Here is a 19,764-nt window from a genome sequence, read left to right as displayed (position 1 = left end):
ACGGTCGGCAGGATAATCCTCGGAAGACACGTATACCTGAAACGAGAAGGGCGAGCGAGAAGGACAGAAGGAAAGAGAAAGATAAAGCGGATATTGTCTTAGCGAGTTTCGAACGCTTGTCAGGGCTTCACCCTCCAACCAACCCCATAAACGTATTCATGGCCGGTGTATGGTAGGGAGATGACCTCCATGGGGTTCCTGGTTAACGTCACGAAATCACGCCGTTGTCGATATGAGAAGCCTTGACTCCACCTAATAAAGATTGATGAGGTTTAATTAAACGCTCGATGAAAATGGTACGCGAGAGAGGGTGAGAAGGGACAATGGGTGCTTAACGAGGACCTTTTTTAAATCGACCACCGTCGATTAGGACGCCTGGTACCACCGTCTAGAATTGTCGAAAAGGCTGACACGTAAATCTTTATTAGAGAAAAGTGCGGATGGTTCAACCACCGAGGAGGAAAACGTAGTCGCGAGATAGGCGATAAATTTGTAGACCATTTTCATGGAAATTCCTCTCTATAGCGCTTTCTTTCATAAAATCATCCTAAAACCGATAACCGACTTCTGGACAACGTAAAATTTCAAGCGCCGTTACGATAGATGGTGTTTGAAAATCGCAACATTTGGCGCTATTCGCGAACGCACGAATAGAATTACCAAGCGCAGAACGCTCTTAGAAATAGATCATGCACCGACTTTTGAATAGATAGAGGCGTCCTCGGGGAAACACCTTCGTTCGAAGTGTCGAACGTATTAAGGTCGGTTTAGAAAAATGCGTGGAAAGGTGCGAGTGACTCGCGCCCTTTTGTTACTCGGCATCTGCCCATTGACAATGGTAATGGGCGTGAAATTTCGGAAATCGCTGTTGGTTCCAAAGTTGACTCGACTGCTGCGAAGGTCTCACGGCAATGGGAACGCTGACAAATTCTGGTTTATGACGATCAAGACGACCAGCTGGTCTAAAATCGTACTGAAGAAATTTCCTCTATTTTGGAAAGATCTTTGCGCTATCGAAGACACCTTTCGTCGTTGGATTTTATGTTACGAATCGACAAATTGCAATTGCAATTATTTCTTGCGTAGAAATTAACGATAAAAAGTAGTTGCATGAAATTCGCGACATGTTCGGTCGGAATTTCTAAAGAAAAGGAATTTTTCTGTATATAAATTTTAGTGATTTTAGCGCAAAGGATTATTTGTGCAAGACATTGCTCACTTTCTAAATAAAGAACACAAATTTCTCCTTGTAATATGTGTTTCCTCGAAAAGCCGATTTTTTCGTCGTCGCGTATCGAAAGAAAATTTCCTTCGATCTTTAAATGATCGTGTAATTTCACTGTTAAAAGCGGACAGAGGAGGATTCTTTCTCGAAGACGAATTTTTCCAGCTGCGATTGTAAACGTTATAGGGCCACGTTATAGAAACGCGTTCGGGAGAGAACACACGGCGAACGTTAGCAAAGGGGGGCGTTGTCGCGTGAAATCGTATCTACCCAAAATATTTGTACTTTTCGTGAATCGTCCATTGTAGCTGGGCATAGGTTGCACAGGGTGCCCGACGCCACCTTACAATGGCCCGTGGCCACAAAATTTGTATGAATGAGCGTGTAAACCCAACCGGTAGCCCACCCAAATCGCTTAAATATCTTTGAATGAACCACAATTTTATGCACGCTGGTAACTTATCGAAAGTAGTAATTAAGAATCAAGGAAACAACTTTTGCAATTTTTTTTTTACTAAGAACGAATAAACTCTGAAGATTTCAAATATCAAACGCGCGCTTTTATAGCTTTGAAATATTTTTGCGAACCGAGCGAAATATTCCACAGTGTTCTTCCCTCGCCAACGAGAAGAAGAAAGAAGAAAACAAAATATCTTCTACAAGACAGCCACTGCAGCTCGACGTAAATATTCAGAAACCAATTACCACCCTTTGATCCAAATGTATACATGAAATTGCTGGAGAATAAAGTTTGATAAAAACGTAAAATTTCGTATTTGTAGCAACGATTCTTACCGTAGTGAACATCAACTAACAACATAATAGGATCGTGCTTTGTTCCATCAACCTACCCTCTAAACGCTAGAAAACGAGAAATGTGGAACACGTTTAAATGTACCTGGAGGACCACGAGAGCGGGGAACGTGTGTAATAGCTGATGGCAGAGAAGGTTTCGAGGATGGCATAGAAGCGGAAAGAACGAGGTGGGTTACTGCGCAAGAAAGTCAGAACCGGTGAGCAGAGACCGGTGGGCGCATGATCCTCCTGAGACTCGTAAGGTGAGGAGAACAGCTAATAAGGCGTATCAGTTACCAAGGAGACGAGGTCTCCTTAACGGCGAAGAAGAATGGCGGACGAAAGGCAAGAAGAGGAATCCCGAGGGCTCGCCGCTTGGAAAACTCATAAGTTTCAATTTAGCCGGGGATCAGCGTCCTCCGACGGGCTTTACGGGCTAAGCGTCGCGCCTTATATTGATTTTCACGCATTTCGACCTTCTCCGCGAAAACTTCCTGCCTTTTGGAGAACAAATACCACGATGGAGAACAGGAGACGCGGAGGAGAGGCGTCTCGATATTTGATACTTAACGTTCCACTAACGTATTAGCATTAACGTGAAATTTCAACGCCAATACTATGGAACAGTTTTACGTTTATTTCGTATACGTCGTATAGAACACTTTGAAATTTCGTTAGACTTCTCATTGCAATGAGATAAGATCGTTATAATTATATTGGATAAATTTGAATTAAATTGGATCGATGTGAAACAGCATAGAAGAATCGCAAGATAATTTTACGTAAATGACTCAGTAGTGACATCATAGAAGTATCGTACAAGTATTTGTACGATTTACCATAGTGGGAATTGATTCCAGGATAGGGGCATAGGTAAAATTAGACGCGTTGGCGGACACGTAACACGGACACTATGCACAGCGTGTTTGTTTTATTGCAATGCACAAGGAACGACTGCACGATCCGCGATGCGAACACCTTCGTCATGAGTACAATTTTAACTAACCGTCTCATTCAATGATTTTCGCAATTCGACGACACCCACGCGGCGAATCCCTAGAGGTGATTTTTAACTTTTACCACTGCGCCTTGATCTTCGACAAGGTGAAATCTGTTGTTTGCTAAATATTCCTCTATAAACTTGTATCTTACGGTTAATAATTTCATTTATGAACACCCTTTGCTGCGACGTATGACGATAAACGACAAAGCGTTCTGAAACTTTTAAGATAGTCGAAACGTGGAAATTAGCTAACTCTACTGCGAGGTTAAGAGACCTTGAAATATTTCAGGGTTATCTATATATAAATCATGGAATTATATTTGTCTTTTCTTCTGTATCTAACCGAGCGAAGTGACGAAAATTGAAACTCGAGATTGTTTTCTTTCTCTACCGGACAAGTTAAACTGTGTCATTTGCATTCCATTATTAGATCTTATTAATTTCTAACTATTTAATACACGTATGGACAAGTGTTTTTACAATACAACTTTTAAAACAGTGAAAAGTACAACTTCGAAAGTATTGTATCATTTAGAAAAAATCGTCTTCTCTTCTGTATCTAACCGAGCGAAGTGACGAAAACTGAAACTCGAGATTGTTTTCTTCCTCTACCGGACAAATTATACAAGTGTTTTCATAATACAACTTTTAAAAGGATGAAGAGTACAACTCCGGAAGTATCATTTGAAAAAAATCATCTTCTCTTCTGTATTTAACCGAGCAAAGTAATGAAAACTGAAACTCGAGATTGTTTTCTTTCTCTACCGGACAAGTTAAACTGTGTCATTTGCATTCCATTATTAGATCTTATTAATTTCTAACTATTTAATACACGCATGGACAAGTGTTTTTATAATACAACTTTTAAAAGAATGAAGAGTACAATTCCGAAAATATCATTTGAAAAAATCATCTTCTCTTCTGTATCTAACCGAGCAAAGTGATGAAAACTGAAACTTGACATTGTTTTCTTCCTCTACCGGACAAATTATACAAGTGTTTTCATAATGCAACTTTTAAAAGGATGAAGAGTATAACTCTGAAAGAGTCGTTTAGAAAAAATGGTCTTCTCTTCTGTATCTAACCGAGCAAAGTGATGAAAACTGAAACTCGAGATTGTTTTCTTTCTCTACCGGACAAGTTAAACTGTGTCATTTGCATTCCATTATTAGATCTTATTAATTTCTAACTATTTAATACACGCATGGACAAGTGTTTTTATAATACAACTTTTAAAAGAATGAAGAGTACAATTCCGAAAATATCATTTGAAAAAATCATCTTCTCTTCTGTATCTAACCGAGCAAAGTGATGAAAACTGAAACTTGACATTGTTTTCTTCCTCTACCGGACAAATTATACAAGTGTTTTCATAATGCAACTTTTAAAAGGATGAAGAGTATAACTCTGAAAGAGTCGTTTAGAAAAAATGGTCTTCTCTTCTGTATCTAACCGAGCAAAGTGATGAAAACTGAAACTCGAGATTGTTTTCTTTCTCTACCGGACAAGTTAAACTGTGTCATTTGCATTCCATTATTAAATCTTATTAATTTCTAACTATTTAATACACGCATGGACAAGTATTTTTATAATACAACTTTTAAAAGAATGAAGAGTACAACTCCGAAAATATCATTTGAAAAAAATCATCTTCTCTTTTGTATCTAACCGAGCAAAGTGATGAAAACTGAAACTCGAGATTGTTTTCTTTCTCTACCGGACAAGTTAAACTGTGTCATTTGCATTCCATTATTAGATCTTATTAATTTCCAACTATTTAATACACGCATGGACAAGTATCTTTATAATACAACTTTTAAAAGGATGAAGAGTACAACTCCGAGAGTATCGTTTAGAGAAAAACTATCAAATCAAATGTATTAACGAAGAGAAACAGGATAAAGAGTAAATCATCTTACGGTTAGCGAATAATTATTTTCGATCGTTTCTCTAGCCATTGCACTCGACATAAATATCGTCGATGATGAAAAATAGGAATGAATACACATCCTCGTTATTCAGGGTGGTGAAAATGAAATTATTTTAGGTGCAGAAAGAAAAGCGAGGAAAGGACGTGTTTAAAATGCTACAGAACGAGAGAAGGACAAATCGCAAGGTGAAAGAATATTAAAAGCCCCGAGTTATTAACGGATCGAACGAAATGTTCACCCTGTACATAATGACAAGGATGTGGGTGCTGCGAAACGTGGACGTCTAAATTTGAAACGTGAGCTGGGAATTAGGTCAAGCAGTGAGAATTAGGCTTAACGTTTATGATTCCACTCGTCTGTGATTTTGTCAAGAAATTGAAATTGATTGTTGTAAATAGATATAGAAAAGAGAGAAATTGAGAATTCGCAACGATGAAGGGTAGAAATTCCTTTCTCCAACATGTCTCAAGAAACTCGTACTTTGAAATTTTACGGATTTCCAAATCATTTTCAAACGAACGGATAAATATATAACGGAATTTACGTTTCCATAACAATTCACGACCGGCGATCGATTTAGAACATTAGAAGAAAAGTTGAAATTCGTCAAATTTCTAAACGCAAATCTTTTAACGAAACTTTCAAAATTTTCCAAATCGTTGATCGATCGTATATTATTACCTATGAAAATATACGAAGAGTTCGTGCTTACTTCATCGAGAAGCAAACGTAACGAAGAATCAAAAAACTCCATTGAATTTGACATATAGACTATTCTAATCTCCACCTGTCAAGAACTAATTATCCTGTAAATGTATCCAAGGAATTTGTCTAGTTTAAAAATTGAATAAATCTCAGCAAGCAAACGATATTTAGGTTTTTACATCCTCTTTGAATCATTTCGTGGTTTAAGTTAATCTTGCAACCACCCTTTACCATCCCTTAGCCTCTCACCAGTTTTCAAGAGGATTTTCTGTAGTCACGCGATAGAAATTAAAGCTACAGAAACCGGAAACAGAGAATATGCTAAGCTTTCCATTGCATTTTCGCATGTCTCATAAACATAAACCTCAATTTCCTACTACTTAATTATCGATCAAAGATAACTTTTCTCGTACTATTCGATACTTTACGAACAAGAATCGATCGTCTTTTTCTTTCGATACATTGCAGGTCAAAAATCAACTGACGATTAGACTAGTTTTTAACAATTATATTTAATAATTGATTGTTGTACGTGCAACGACTACATTGTTAAAACTATATTGTCATAGTTTTCTAAATTCTAACTTTCGCAATCGTCCTTCTTCTGCTATATTACCGTGTACCAGTAACCGGTATGTAATATTACTGTGCCAACAGGAAATCTTTGTCTATTGTGCAATTTAAAATGGCTACTGTAATTTACCTCTTGACGAAACCAGCAGAGCTTATCGCTCTTTGTATAATTTCGTTGTAACTAAACAGAAGAACAGAAGAAAATTTCTAACGAGTAGCATGTTAAGATATCTCTGATACAGGTAAAAACGTTATTTTACAGAGACGATACGAAAATTATCCTAAACGTTAATGCTACTACGAAACGTTGCTTGCGTGCTAAACCAAATGTTAATAACGTTGCGAATAATCGTGTCGATGAAATGAATATTTTGTCGCATCATAGGAGATCCTAGATTTCGATCGATAACTATAGCAAGATCCATAACAAGCTATTATAGATGCAAAGAAAGATATAAAATTCAACGAAATAGCAATCACATTTTTAAATCTAAATTCGATAAAAATTCCTACAATAAGAGGGTAATAAATCTTTTACAAATAAGTACGACGATTAATTGGGAAGGCATTGACTGACGTGTAACGGTAGAAACGCGTCATGGGGGTCTATCAACATCACGCAGGCCAGTCTGGCCGTGGCCGAATTGGAAATAAATACGCTTCGTTCGAATCTGTATCGCTGGGTCGATCGGTACAGGCAACAAAAATAAAGTTACATCTAGAGTACCCGGTATATACGTGCTAGGAGGTCGCCGCGAATGACCGAAGAGTGCCAAATCTGAAAGATCAGCTTTCTTCCATCCTTCTTACGAGTTAGAGTCCGAAAATCTCTTCTGTTGAATATTTGTTAACATCAGAAACGCTACTCCAATTTAAACTGTATGTTTCAGGATAATTGTCCATAGTTTAGTCTAAGCTATATCATATGTTTCGAAATAGCTGATGAGCAACACCGTAAACTATAAAATTCTTTCTTCGCCTTTAACATCGCTTTAAGTTCGCTTCCTCGAATCTCCTAAAATCGTAAAAATCCGATGTTCCCTTTAAATTAAACCGCCTTATGGCAAATTTACGATGCATCGAAAGCAATTGTAAATTGTAAATTGTAAAATTGCTGTCGGGAACAGTTACCGCAACTATGGAACAGGAAAATTCCGCTATTTGCCTCCTATTTTCACTGGTGAGAACGCGCTTACAATGGCGTCATCGCATTCATCACGCGATCGTATTTTCGTGTCCAGCGAGATACGATTTAAAGAACGTCCGAACGTCACTAGGACGTATTTAAACAGATGTATTTGCACCGGTGTTGAGGATAAATCCGTTGGTCGATTGCTCGCCCCTAGTTTCGATTTGATAAATCCTTCACAATGGCAGACGATTAATTTCAGACAGGATTAAGGAGATTTGCCACGGAAGGTGAACGTAGAATGGAAAACAAGGAAATACGACTGTAACCGATCGCGGTACTTGATTATTCTCATCTCAGACTATGCGATCCTTCAACCGTAATCGAATTCCAATTGCGAAATTGGACAAAGATATCTCGAAGAGTTTCCGGAAAATCGAACGGAGGTGAAGATGACTAAACATTTTCTTCGCGAAAGAAGATCAAAGGTCAAAAGTGACATCATAAAGCTTGATCAATAATTTTTCCTACCCGTTTCTTCCAATATCCCTCCTTCTCGAATTTCTATTTATTTTTACCCATTCTGTTTGATATTTGATACAATTATCAAGCAAGTAAGGAATTCCCTTAAAATTTCACGCTTAACGCTATGGTTATCTTTAAACAAACCATATTCAAGACCAGCGTTGTCAAACATGACAATGGTCCTTTGTACTAAACTAAACACGCGTTTCTAAATCGAAAACGTTCCAGGAAAGAGGAACCGAAAGATACCACAAATTCACGAATATCTGACCTATAGATATCGATCGGTTCGACTGTACAAATTGTAAAATCAACGCGAAACAGGACACAGAGGATCAAGAATCAGAAAGCCGTTTAAATGGAAACAGGTCGAGAGCGGGCTGATTACGTTTTTATCCAAGGAAACTCACGAATATGTTTGAAGATCGTGTTCTAACGCATCGTTACGTATCTCGCAATATATTTACGGACGAGCACACGAGCAATGACATTTTCACGACAAATATACACGTGACTGCAGCCTTGGAGAAGGCCTCGCATCGAGCACCCGAGTATCGGGTATTGCCAATGTCAATTTGGCTTGACGCTTGTCAGCAGGTAGGTATGATTGAGTTTAACGCGGTAGGTTTGCTCGAAAACGAGAAAGAATAGCTAAACGGTAGCCAGCTCTTGAAATACAAAGACTGTCAAATTGCAGAAATCGAGTGTTACAAAATCGCATTTCTGAATCGATCACTTTCGACATTTCCACGAAAATTTCAACGAAAGAGCCATTAATCGTATAATTTCTAGACGATTGACGATAGTTTTCTGAGAAGCAATAAATTAATAGGTAAAGATCGTCAAATACAGGGTGGTTGGTAACTGGTGGTACAAGCGGAAAGGGGGCGATTCTACGCGAAAAAAGAAGTCGAAAATATAGAACACAAATTTTTCTTTCTTTTTTTACATTTTTCCATCGAGACAACGATCTACGGTGAGATCCGTTATAACGAGACGCGATAAAGTGGACGCGTACCGAGCGAAAATTCAAAGTCGATTTTCTCGAAAACAAAGCCTCGAACGAAAAATTGTTATTCTACATTTTCGACTTCTTTTTTCGCGTAGAATCACCCCCTTTCCGCTTGTACCACCAGTTACCAACCACCCTGTATAATAAGAAGCTGCAAACAGCGCTTCTAGGTACTTGAAACGTACGGCGGATTTGTAATTTTCTTTGGATTATTTAGGTTTGTGCAAGTTAAAGATATTATACACTAAATTCGTTCATATGAACGTATACAACACATCAAGCATAGAAAGAAGACTAAAAAGGAAACACCCAGCAGATCTCATAAAGGATATAGCCTAACAAACACGAAGATGGTACCCCGCTGGGGGTAGCCACCCACGTGATAATCAAACAGCTAAAAAAATCTACCAAATGTCCAAATTGGACAAACTGTGAATGTGAAATATTAAATAAAAAAGAAAAATATGAATGTGTAGTTAAGAGATAAGGGTAGAATATTGTATCGCCACAAACGTTTTCTTAATATGGTAACGAGATATTAGTGATTTTTGTCATTAGCGTATATTGGTGGTGTAAAATTGATCATCGTCTAATTAGACGATGACTCACGATCAAATGCTCAGACGATTATTTATGATTAGAATGTCTCATGATCTGTTACCGCGAATATGATGTCATTTTGTTTATCGCACGATCTATATTATTATTTACGTTCAGTCTCATGATCGATTAACATAAATACGATGTCATTCTATGTGTAAGATATAGATTAGGTCATATTCTGAGAATAATATTTATTAATATTATTCAGATAATTTTTAGAGAATTAGTTATTCTTTAACGCTATTAGATTCAATTAGATTATTTAGGTTTAAGAATATAATCGTTTGTTTAACGATACGAACTGTATTATATTCTTTATTAATTGTAAATAGTCTGCCAGTGACGAAGAATCAAATGGAAAAATAAATGATTACATTATTACCTGTTAAAAAATAACTATAATTTTCCAAACAATTATATTCACAGTATAAGACTTGATCTTATAGCATTGTAAACGAAACAGCATCGTATTTATAGCATTATATTTATCGATTTGAACGTTTTTAATTAATTTCATACCGATATCATGATTGATACCGTGTCAAGTGTAATAGCGCCAACGATGTATTAATAACAAGCTCTGCATCCACGTGCGTTTCCTTACCCTCTAGCTCTATAGTTAACACGTATTAATCTCTAAACATTTTACATTCCGCGTGTTGGAACCTGAAAGCATTACGCAGAACGATGACAGAAACAACGTATGTACTTGCTATACGAAAGCGTATTCTTCGAACTGCCTAACCAAACCAACCGTGTGCAAATTGCGTTTAAATGTTCCCTCATAAATTCTCGCTACTTGTTTACAACTATTAAAATCAATCAGTCGGCTAGTTCGTGTATCGGCATATATATATAGCAGTCGAAGATAAAGTCGTTCGAACAAACGTCTACACGTACGTCGTTATATTTCTTTAATAATAATCCTTAAAGAGAAGCCAAACACCATCGATCGATACGTATTAATTAATACATCTTTGATACATATCAAAAGATAAAAGCATTCAGATATTCGTAGATTGGAAAGAAAGAAAAAGAGAAACGCGTGGGCGAACAACGACCGTGAGGAGGCGATCCGCGGTAGAAACAAGCGAAGGAAAGGCTTAGTAGACGGACGAAGAGGACGAAGAGGAAGTTTCGATACGGTCGCGGGTCGACCGATCGACCAATCGCGTAACGTTGGCGGGGGTTGAGCCATAAATGTCGCGTGGCGAGCCACGGAAACTCGCCGACAGGTCGGCGCCACCGTACCGACGCTCGGTATACTAGTCTACATTTTTGGCGGCAGCCGCCCAGTCTAAGGTCCAATCCCCGAACCGAACGGTCGTCCGAAATACTTAGGTAAAAAAGGGCTAATTTCCAATCGACCACCGCACACCGGTCGACATAGTCGAGTTTATTCGCCAACTTTTTTTTTGTTCCACTTTCTTTTTCTTCCTTCTCTTCTACTTCGATTCTTCGTTCTCGGCTTGCCGGGAGAAAGAAAAGAAAACGAGAACAAGTTGACTTTGCTCGAGGATTTTAAACGATCGCGCGACCACTTATTTCATTGGTTCGAGAGAGAAAGAGACAAAGATCTGGACGTTAAGGGTGGGAAAGAGATAGATAAATCGTGAGTGCAACACTCTATCTGGCTGAACCGATCGAGGACGATACCAAGAGGAACGATTCGCTGGAAGAGGAAAGATCGAGGATTCTCGTCCGTGTGTGCGCGCCAGTGTAAAACAGGGCGAAAAATAGGAGAGAACGCCTGACTGGACGTGGGCCTGCCTGCGCTTGTCCTTCTGCGTATATTTAGTAGGAATTCGCTCTTCCATTAACCTAGACTGCGCTGTTCTAGTACACTTAAACGCGAGTCTGCAAATAATTTTAGATTGTATCACTGGTTCGTTTCGTTCACACTGGTACGTGTGCTTTTTAAGACTAATTGATGTTACTAACCCACGAGAACGAGAGGAACTAATTACACTGTGGACAAATTGATGTACACAGTGGTGATTAATCTTACGAGACAGAAACGATCGAATCATTGGACCATTTTATTACGTCGATAAATTTCTAATTTCAATTTCTAGTAAGAGAACAAAGAAATGAACGAAATCACATTTTTACGAATGATCGTTGAAGTCTCATTGACAATAGAAAAAATGATCTATCTGTCTGTTTACGCCTGATGTTTTACAATGATAATACCATGCATGACGATGTTTGTACCAATCTATATGTAATAATAATCGTATCTACGATATTATAACAATATATGTTTGCGCGTGATTTAATAACAAAAGAAAATATGTAAAACATATTTCATCGTCGATCTTTAAGAAACAAAAAAGGAATACTACGATATATAAGTAATACTATATCGCAAGTCCCGAAGAAAGAAAAACAGTGATATTACAACGAATGTTTCATTGTACGATTCTATAAATCGATTCGATAGATTTAGATAATATGAATGACTCAGTGCGTTCAACGATCGATCGATCGAACGAGTCGTAAAGATACAGTCGCGAACACCACCGTCCCGAATCAAAGTTCTAATTTCGTGGAAGCACGTTTGCAATAGTTGGCGCGACTCGCGTCTCGGTTTCTCTGCTATCGCATACCAATTCGAGGCAGACCGATCGTTTGCTGCCGCGTGCTTCTCAAAATGTAGTGGTAACGTACAAGGCACAGACATCGATGCTCGAGGTTTCTCGTACACGTGTGCCAATCATACAACCGACGGAATTGTTTATAATAATTGGCAGCGATTTGTTTGGCAGTTATGTAACGCGCCGCGGCGTGCCTGTCGGGATAAAAATATCCGCGGGATGCCGCCAAGTCCGACGTGTCTGTTATAGCCGCTCCCTTTCTGCGGTTAAAACGCGAAACTCTTTTTTTTTTAATATATATACAGGAACAAACAGATCATACAATTAGAATTCCATATAATATTCATAAAATATCATTCGTATTGTCCATTTGAATAACAGACGTTCATTATACTGACCGAAATTTCCTTCTATTAAATGAAGTTGAGATAAATAGGATTTTAGTACTTTACTATACGCAGCATCGATATTCATAAACTGACACCGTCGATTGTCTAATAAATTAAGGATAATTAGGTTTCTACAAAATGTGGGAATGAGAGCTGGTCGTCAACCGATATTTTTCAACCTATTCGGTACTATAGTACGACTATTTAGCATAATTCTATTTCTACAAATTCAAAGACAGCGTCGAACCACGCGAAACACTTTTCTCCCAGCAAACGTATGCACCGTCTCGGTTGATCCACTTTCCGAGTGTCGTCTATTCCTCACAGACAGAAGTTAACGTGTTAATAAAAATCACCATGCACTCTGATAGCTTTTGAAACGTTTTCAACGATTGTTTTTAGGAAATAGTCGAATACTCGGAGTAGCTTAGGAACCTTTTGTCGGACTAAACCTCGTTCTCATAGAAGATTACGGCTAATGGAAATATTAGGGTTAGAAAGTGGGAAAGCGAGTTATTTAAACGAATATTGACGTAGAAAATGTGCAGGATTATAAGAATTTGTTCAGTGCTGACGTTAGAAAAAGAAGTTGCGAGTAGCGATACACTGTCATAAATTTTTTAGACGATGTAACGCGTATAAAATTATAAACGGCTAAAGTGACACGCTCCAGATTGCTCATTCTCTTAATATCATAGAATACGTCACAAGTGCCAAGAGGCGCCTCGCGCCGCTTGACGAGCTAAACTACGCGTCTGACCGAATTAAGGCGTCACTACTTTCGGCCACATCGGGCTAAATATAACGCCGCAAAAAGGCGACTTTCTAGCCGTGACAAAACTTCAATTCTGAATCAAAACAATTATAATTAACGTCCGTCATCTACGTTTCTCTGTTCTCCTTATACTTATTAAATTCGCGCGATTTAAATTGAATAAATTTTTAAACATGTTAGAAGACTATAATAATCAACGTTATACGTTGTAAAGTTTATATGCTATACAAGTATTTTCTCCATAAGAGAATAACGTACATTTTATATTGCAGAACATATAAATAAGTATCCGGGTCTGAATTTTTTAATTCCGAACATTTTTTTTTTTTTTCAATATGCCGATTATATAACAAGCACGAATTTCATCCTACAAGTTGAGGGTTAAATATATTGCGTTACTATCATCCTTGAAATGTTGTTCATTTTTTTTTTTTTAATATCGGAGAGCGTGGTCTTGAAAGAAGAGAATTAAACACGTTTATCTATTTGTTCGATTTGTTTCATAGATAGGTCCAATATTTATAAGCAAACTCCAATTTACTTCGTGTTTATCACTTGCTTCGTATTTGTAATCATTTTACGTAAAATGGTTTATTTTAGTACCAGATTTCGTTTGTCCGACCAATTGCACTCTGAATCTACTTAGTACGTTCGTACGTATCCATACAGGTTTCTATATAGTACATCATATTCTCCACTATTTTTTTTTTTTACAAATTTCACTGAGAATTCGTTATAAAAATTAAAGGTGCTAAACAAATACTCTATCAAAAAAAATATATATATATCAACGATAGAAATTTCAAGCTAAATGAGATTTCTCAATTAATTATTCGTCGAAAATCGACAAAGTTTGGTATCTCCATCGAGCTAACGTTATTGATTTCTAAAGAGCTTCTCCGAACCTCAACTCGAGCAGCGTTAGAGGAAACTTTTGATGCGTCCAGACGTTTGATATTTTCTGGGTTAAATGGTTTCTAGCGTTTCACCGCAACGTGTCGAGCTGGCTGTCTTCGGTTGATAGTTAAAGTTTCAACATTGAAGGCCGATGTGCGAAAGTTTCCTTTTCCTCTGTTACATTCTCGCCTACCCTTCATCGGATCACGCGAAACCGCCACACTTAGAAAATTCGTTCTTTGGCAAGTTTTCAATGTGAACATAATTTCTGACCACGCCATTACGATCGCTAAATTCGCTTCCTGCTGGTATTCTCATTTAGAATTGTACAATATCGTTGAAAGATTTTCTCAACATTTTTCTCTAATTCTTGAATTACAATAATATCGGTGGAATACAATTTTTAACAATGAAGTTTAAATATCGCTTTAGCGATGAAAAATCTTATTTACAATTTCTTTAGAAATATTTTTCTGTTGTTTAATAACAGTGAAATCTAACTTCTCTGATGGAATTTCATTTTTCAAATTCAACTTGCATAAAGTACGCAGAAAGTACTTGTTTTCGTGTTAGAATTCCGTCGTCTGACTAATGACTGTCCGAATCTCCTGACATAGGACATTGCACTAGTTGATAGTACGAATTTACAGATGTTAAACTTTCCAATAATCGACCTATGTAAGTTCGACATAAATACCTCGATACTTAAAATAGCTGACTGCTTGTTCGCTCTTTTACGACCGGTTCATTGTTCTATCTAAATGTTTCCATTGAAATTTACAACGAAATATACATACAGCCTAAAATTAGCTACGACATTACGAACCCTGTATCTATCTATTCTGTAAGAAAACTAATTCGAAGATAATACGAAACGCGAGACATTCTCATGAAACGTATTGAAAAGTGGCGACCTACCTAGAGAATTCGTAGATCACAGTTAAGCCTTGAACACTCTTAACCGTGATACATTCTGACGCGATCGTTCTGGCAGGGAACAATGAAACAAAGAAGTAACAGGTGTCGGGGCACCTAACGCTATCAGCTGTCATCGACGTTGATCCACGTGTTTGGCCGGTAGTCTGGCATACGTCTCTGATTATTCAATTTCTAAAGGCCGTCGTTTAAACGTGTATTACGCGTCCACGATGACGCACGGAAGTGGAACGCGCTGGGTGAGGACCTAACGCAGTTGTAAGCCAGCAAACGAAAAGTCACACCGTGGGCCGGCACGTATTTTCAGTTTTTGGACCTACGCCCCGGATGATTTGCTTGAACCCGTCTTGCTTATTTTTAACAGTCATCTAGATTACACGAGTGTTCGTTAGATAGAAGAGTTGGGCAAAAGTTATGTTGAAGAATAAAAAGATAAATTCGATTCGTTGGTTAGTTAATATTTATAATCGGAATTTAACAAAAGTTCGAGTTATTAGTTAATTAGAGGTAACTAGCTTTACGAACAGAATGATAAAAGCTTAACTATGAAAATTATTTGGAAGGATTTAGCGCGAAAAACGAGAAACATGGGAACCTTTGAGAAATTCCAAACAAGTTCTCAGAAAACTTGCTCGTTCCTAAACTATCGTTATTATTAGAACGCTGTATCTTTTATTTACCATACTTGCTAACATTCCAAACATTACGAACCATATAATACTCTTTTCATCTTGGACATAACTAAAAAATTTGCCATCACTGAAAAAATTTGCCTGTAGAATCGTTCTTTTAAATCTCCGTTTCTTGCATATATAAACATTCTCCAACTATCAGATATCTTCTCAAACAGGAGACTAATTCGAGCGAATTCTGAATACAAGGTATTTCATCTTCAACTCGCTCAGAATAATAATTTTCCTTGATATCCACCTTGCAGGTATATAAACTATCAAATTATCGAAACACTCTTAAGCAATAAACTTTTAAATGAGTCGAGGTGATCTTGAACGATTTGAACAAATAAATGGAATCCTATGGACCGAAGGGTGGGCACGTGTTGTTTTATGGGTCATTATCGTCGTCGCGGGCATAAAGGAGCCCATTCCGATGGGGAAGGGGGGTGGGGGGTTCGCGAAAATCGGTCAAAGTCAGCCAGAGACTCGTCGACTATGCTGCCTTCGCACAGCTTGGATGTCCACCTGTTTCCAACTAAAAACGGACCGGGGCCCGGGCAGCCTAAATATAGCGACCGCGAATCCGGGACTCTTACGTCACGACGCGACGCGACGCATCATTCTGCGTCCACGACCACCGAGCTTTTTCTTATTTTCCCTTTTCCATTCGCCACGAACTCGTTCATAGATGATAGAAAGTATAGTACGATAAGAAGCATCGATTTGATACTAGATTGTTCTGTAATATAATGATTGGATTGTAGGTGTTTGTGCATTTATAGGAGATTTAAATATATTATGCAAAAATACCATAGAACATACCTTAAGTACTTATTGGAACATTTCGAGAGCAAAATAAATTTCTATCTGGGTTCATGATCTGCATTTCTTTAATTGCAGTCGAGTGATGAACGTCGTTACTGTTCAATAAAATCGTGCTTCGGTTATTTGAAAATCATAATTCATTTTTGTATACTTTTATCAGAAAGCTATCATTATTCACAATCTATTATTTCATTTACTGGTGAAAGCAAAAGATTAAAGTACAAAATATTAGCTTCAACGCACACAGTACCTTCAAATTTGTGGTATGTAATAATAATCTACCAAAAAACAGAAATTGCACATACCTTTTCTTGATTGCATTCTGTAAACTGCAACACTGGCTCCATTGATGCAACCTGCAGAGACACCTGTTAGTCCGATATAATATTATTCGTTGCTCTATTTTATCTTACGAAAAGGAATCATATATACGTACATGCATACATACTAAGATATTTTCCGAATTACATCATAGATGAATTTTTCATCATAAAACATTTTTAATGACTATTAATTATGTATATACACACATATGTTTGTGCAAATACGACAAAGCAAGGTATCGACTTTCGTTCGAAAGAAAAATGTCTCTACTTTTCATATACATTAATTCATATTAATTTTCTTATTTTCGTAATAATATTAAAGTTATTACCATTTAGAAAGCTTTATATTGAAATATACGCAAATATTTAACGGTATAATATACATCACTGATAAATTTCTACTCAAATGTAACAAAATTGCATACTATGAAATTTTCGTTACAATTTTATTATATTTATATCTCTTGAGCAACAGGTATATTAAAAAACAATTACCTTTGATAGATATTACTGATTTTGCGTATGGTTTGTGCCATTTGACCGTTAAAAACTTAATTAACACACTACGAAAAATTGCACTTTACTTTTGTGGCCGAAGGGTCAAGCAACGTTTCAAACTCAGTCTTGCAAACTTCTATGAAACAAATTTTCATACGCATAAATTTCAAAATTTTCAAATAACACAAATTATTATTCGATACTAAAATGCATTATATAATTCTTCTCTTCGGTAGAAAGAAGAATTATATTATAAATTTTCAATTTTTTGTATTAATTTATTTCATTAAGTACAGAGTCGTACTTTAAGGTTGGTAACAATTATATTGTAAGATAAGTGGCGCCAACTTCTTCAAATTATGAAAAGAATCACAGCAATAAAACATTTGTTTCTAAAACAACTTATAGTATTCAAATAACACAGTAGCTAATTTACCTGAGAATTTTCACGTCTTTGCACAATTATATAGATTTTTTGTATCTAAATCCATATCCCAAAATTTGTCAAATACAAAGTTATTCCCTAATATATACAGAGAGCAAAAAAGTATCTACATGTCATTCTATTTAGTAATTATTATAGCATTTATCTTTTTATACCAATTAAATAGATCCAACTATAGAAAATTACTAAAGTATAGCAATAAGTTTTGTATCATTTAGTAATACTTTGATACAACGACAAAAATTTGATACTCTGAAAATAAAACGTAAAACTGCTAAAATAAAAATATGTGCAAATACTTCTTGTAGCCACTATAGATATAAATAATTCTCCAAATACCTGATCGTAATTCTTAATGGAAACGGTTCGACAAAGTGTAGAAGCATTCATTAAGTTTCGACGTTCCATTCGATTACTACGCAGAAATACGTTCGGTGATTAACCAAACTATGTAATTACGAGGAAATTAACTCGGTCGCCAGAATCAGGCATTAATGGACGACCGTTGATTTAGATCACGTATTCCAAATTTATTTCCGATGACCTTCGATCGCTCTTGCCGAGAATGAAATAGGAATACATGCGAAAGCGTTCGGATGATCCAGGCCGAGTATGAAGTGCGCGCGTTTCTAAATTTAACGGCACCATTGCGTCAACAAAAAGAAAAGCCGATGCTCCTGTTTGTGTCGCAGTCCTCGATTGGCTGATCCGAGGAATGCCGCAACCAATCGTAATACACGTAATACCATTCGCTATTCGAAAACAGGACGAGTACGTGCTTTTCAAATACGAGCACCAAATTCGAGCTTTCGTATTTTATTCAATGAAACATTTCATTGATGTTTAACGTTTCTATCTAGATATGTATATCTATATATTTAATGTAATATTATATATAGGTATTATATTTAAAAATATATTTCTGGACATTGGCAGATGTATTATATAGAATAAAATTAAGAAAAAATAAGTTTATAAATTTTAAATTTTATTAAATATAAAACGTAATACGCTAATGTGATTTTAATCTTGGCACTAGATGGCATTATGTGTTAATACCGAGTAGTATGGTACAAAGTGTTAATGAAATCTATTTTTTACTGCCAGTTTTAAATAGTAGTTGTAAATATATATAATTATAAAATCTGGTTTAACAAGAATGATGAAGAAATCGACCGCGAAAAATTGCGTCCGCTATACTTAGAAAGCGACAGGATGCCAACAAACACCTTTGCAAATTATCGTCCATAAGTTTCTTATTTTTAGCGCGTTTACTGTCTGCTAGCATTACAAGCCCTAAATTTGTGGCATTATTATCCTCGTACTTGTTAGATACTATCCCAGATACCAAACAGGGAAATTTTAATGTAAACATAATCTTAGCGAAAAGATATATTTTACGGCGCTGTTTTTTTTTTTTTTATGTATTTCAAATTTAGAAATTCCTTGTTGTTTACAAGATCGATTATACACATACCGTTATATTTACAAATTTCCGTGAAAACTGTATTTCTAAGAAATTGTAGTCTTCTATTTAAGTTTATCGCTCTTCGATATTTCTAGCGATCTTATTGAGAAATATTATATATTCTAAACATTTGAAATTTGGCACGCTGAAGTATTTTAAATTTGAAATATCGAAGACATCGTATTTTATAATTAACATGCACTTACGCAATGTTTTTCTCTCACCTTAGACATTTATTGTAACCATTTTTATTCCGCAAATGATTAACTGACAGAAGAATACGTAGTGTTACATCAATTAACGATTAATCTGTTTCAGAAATTGCATTATCGCTAACATATAAGATTTATACCAACGAAGAGCAATTCCTATATCGAATCTGAATCAAAATCGTCGATCTTTCCTCCCTAACGCGAACAAATTAGATCATCGG

General features: G+C 36.6%; 1 protein-coding gene and 1 long non-coding RNA gene across 7 annotated transcripts in view; one reads left to right on the top strand and one right to left on the bottom strand.

Moving 5' to 3' along the window:
* The first annotated feature begins 10,325 nt into the window (after positions 1 to 10,325).
* Positions 10,326 to 19,764, top strand: part of LOC126866042 (uncharacterized) — a 31,847-nt gene continuing 22,408 nt past the window's right edge. For 2 of the 6 annotated variants that reach the window (XM_050619123.1, XM_050619117.1), the window contains exon 1: positions 10,559 to 10,842. The gene's annotated coding sequence lies outside the window, so the exon portion shown is untranslated. The other 4 variants (XM_050619121.1, XM_050619122.1, XM_050619119.1 and 1 more) reach the window with 4 other exon arrangements.
* LOC126866072 (uncharacterized) lies at positions 15,506 to 19,342 on the bottom strand. Its single transcript, XR_007689764.1, has 2 exons — positions 17,416 to 19,342; positions 15,506 to 16,962 (listed from the first exon to the last, which is right to left on the bottom strand). It is a non-coding gene; the product is annotated as an uncharacterized LOC126866072 (long non-coding RNA).

The sequence above is a fragment of the Bombus huntii genome, chromosome 5 (genome assembly GCF_024542735.1).
Source record: "Bombus huntii isolate Logan2020A chromosome 5, iyBomHunt1.1, whole genome shotgun sequence".
NCBI lineage: Eukaryota > Metazoa > Arthropoda > Insecta > Hymenoptera > Apidae > Bombus > Bombus huntii.
The sequence above is the reverse complement of the archived record's forward strand: the minus strand, read 5'-3'. Positions and strand labels throughout refer to the sequence as shown.